Source organism: Hevea brasiliensis, chromosome 9, assembly GCF_030052815.1.
Source record: "Hevea brasiliensis isolate MT/VB/25A 57/8 chromosome 9, ASM3005281v1, whole genome shotgun sequence".
In the NCBI taxonomy this organism is placed as follows: domain Eukaryota; kingdom Viridiplantae; phylum Streptophyta; class Magnoliopsida; order Malpighiales; family Euphorbiaceae; genus Hevea; species Hevea brasiliensis.
Genome location: NC_079501.1, coordinates 81,706,841 through 81,709,778, shown reverse-complemented (window position 1 = coordinate 81,709,778; position 2,938 = coordinate 81,706,841). Strand labels below are relative to the sequence as shown.

At 35.2% G+C, this 2,938-nt stretch overlaps 1 long non-coding RNA gene across 1 annotated transcript; it reads right to left on the bottom strand.

Moving 5' to 3' along the window:
- Positions 1-1,743: 1,743 nt before the first annotated feature.
- On the bottom strand, positions 1,744-2,387 carry LOC131183271 (uncharacterized). The gene is made up of 2 exons (XR_009151397.1): positions 2,085-2,387; positions 1,744-1,992 (listed from the first exon to the last, which is right to left on the bottom strand). It is a non-coding gene; the product is annotated as an uncharacterized LOC131183271 (long non-coding RNA).
- Positions 2,388-2,938: the final 551 nt, after the last annotated feature.

Below are 2,938 nucleotides of genomic sequence, written 5' to 3'. Positions count from 1 at the left end.
TCATGTTGCCATTTTATTAAATTTAGTTCTTGTTTTACATATTTCCTTTCTTCTTTCTTTATGCATGTTATTTTCTTTAAGTTCATATCACGCTAGAAAAATACAAAGAAAGGTTGTGCTCTAGTTTATTTCCGTGTCGGCCAATCCATACCTTTATTAATCTTTATTATTTCTGAACGCAAGTCATCTAGTCCCGAGCAATGTATAACTGGTTGGATGAAATGTAGGTAACGGCAACTTAAGAGTCCCTTTGAAATAATGAAAGGTCTAAATAATAAGACAGGAAAATGGTGAAGCCGAGTCACTAGAAATAACTCAATAGGTCATTGGGCAAGACGTCATAAGACAGAGTAAAACCAAAACCTTGGATAACTAAATGGAATAGATCGGCTATCGAAAAATGCTGGTGAGGTGACCATGTAGGAAGGTCGGAGGATTCGGTTTGGTATCCCCTGCCCAGTCCTAAGGTACCAATAAGCTAAAGAAGTCTTGCTCAGACCCCCTGACACCTTTGAACGTCAAAACCCTTAGCCTTAGGTCCTCTCGATAGGTAAAATTTAGAGAGATCGGAAAAATCCTTATCCGACTACCGTTTAAATAAAAGAGAGCAGAAAGGAGTTCTTATCTGATTCTCAATCCAAAATTTTAATAAATATTAAAAGAGGTCGGAGGAGAGTTCTTATACGATCCTCAAGCTAAAATTTTAATAAATATTAAAAGAGATCGGAGGAGAGTTCTTATCCGATTCTCAATCCAAAATTTTAATAAATATTAAAAGAGGTCGGAGGAGAGTTCTTATCCGATCCTCAAGCTAAAATTTTAATAAATATCAAAAGAGATCGGAGGAGAGTTCTTATCCGATTCTCAACTCCAAAATTTTAACAAATATTTTAAAAGAGATCGGAGGAGAGTTCTTATCCGATTCTCAATCCAAAATTTTAATTAAAAGAGATCGGAGGAGAGTCCTTATCCGATTCTCAATCCAAAATTTTAACAAATATTTTAAAAGAGATCGGAGGAGAGTTCTTATCCGATTCTCAATCCAAAATTTTTAAAAGTGATCGAAGGAGAGTTCTTATCCGATTCTCAAATTGAATTTTAACCAAATAGCCCCTTCAAACAAAATTAACATACAACAGTAACTCACTAAGGTTGTCTCATTTACTTATGTATCTGGGTAATCCGAACTTAGTGAAAAATCAAATATTCCTTTTGTTAAAAGGATTAACATTTCCATTCAAGCCCTTCTAACTAATCTATAAAGAATGCAAAGTTAAATCTACTTACCCTTATTAAGGGACGAGGTGGGGTGCCTAACACCTTCCCCACCCGTTTACGGACCCCGAACTTGGAATCTCTATTTTGAAGTGGTTTTATTTCAATTTATCTTCGCAAATGGTTTTCTTTAGTTTCCCTCAAAATTAAAGTGGCGACTCCTCATTCTTTTCCACTTCGGTGAGGGTTCGTTCAGGCGACTGCAAAACTCCTTGCGACAATCTCTATAAAAGAGAATTTCCTAAACTAATGAATGGATTGATGCGCGAAATTGATCTTTACATGTAACAGAAATGAAAATGGGAAAACTAGTCCTGAATAAACATACCTCTGTTACAAACCAGATTGGGGCAATATAAAAACCAGAATTTCCGCAGAGGTGACACATATAATAACAACAACTGCTATCAAGAACAAACCAGCTTTATATCTCCAGCTCATATCAAATAAGAAAAAAAAAGTTGCCAATTATATCAATAAATACAAGAAATTCACACTCATAAAGAGGGCAGCATCAGGTAAAGAGTCTACAATACAGATTATTGTCTCGAAAGATAGAGAATCCAAGGAAATTAAAGTGAAATTAGAAATAGAAAAAACCACTTGGCAAAGAGTAATGGTTGAATTCTTGAAACAGGTATCAATAATCCATACATAAATGCCAACCACCTTCATAACCAGTAACATTCTAAAAACCTAGAAGCCATAGTCCAATCCCTAAATTGAAATGAAAACCCAATAATTGAATATAGAAATACAATCAAAAGAAAAGGAGTAATTAAGAAGTAAATGGGAATAAAAGAACAGACTTGGCGGCCATACTTAGTGACCCAATCTTCATCGATGGCCAACGTGGAAGAATTAGTTGCCTGCGATTTGGGTTTGGATCCCCTTTTCTTACCGCCTTTGAATGTGGAGGTGCTGGTCTCGATAAGCAAACAAGTTGGCTCTCTGGCATTGTTGGCTCTTTGGCATTATTGGGTGGGGTAGGAACCAAATCGCAGATGAGCCTCAGTCTAATGTAGAGCTGAGCTTGCCTATCACCGAACCCACCTAAGGAAAAAAAAAATCAACTTTGTAATTGTTCTTTCAAGTGTGGATGTCGATAGATTAAGAAGCAGGGGTGGCCACTGTTCAGGAACCGCTGGGTACTGTTCCTGAACCGTCGGTTCAGGTTTAATGAAATTATGAATCTGAACCAAATCGTCATGGGATGGTTTAGAAGACGGTTCTTGAACCGTCGGTTCCGGTTCGAGCCTCTGTTTAAAATGGTTTAAAGGACGGTTCGAAAAATGACTATTCAAGACGGTTTGAAAGCGGTTTAGGGGCGGTTTAAGAGCAACTTAAAAGAAAAAATTAGAGAAAAATTTTATTGATTTAGAATTTAAGTTATATTTGTAAAAATATTTTAATTTTTCTTAGAAATCTTTCAATCAAAATAAAATAAGAAAAATAAGAATAAAATAACTTATTTTTAAAGAAAATTTAATAAGCAAAGACTTGAACTTATTAAAAAACTAGAGATAAAATTAATTTTAAAAAAAAATAGAAAAAGGTGCTTGAACTTAATTTTGCCTATGTATCCCTTTAGGATTTAGAGGAATCAAAATTTTCAGTTATAAGTTGAGAGAAGGGAGATTGAGGTGGTTTAGTCATGTGAAGT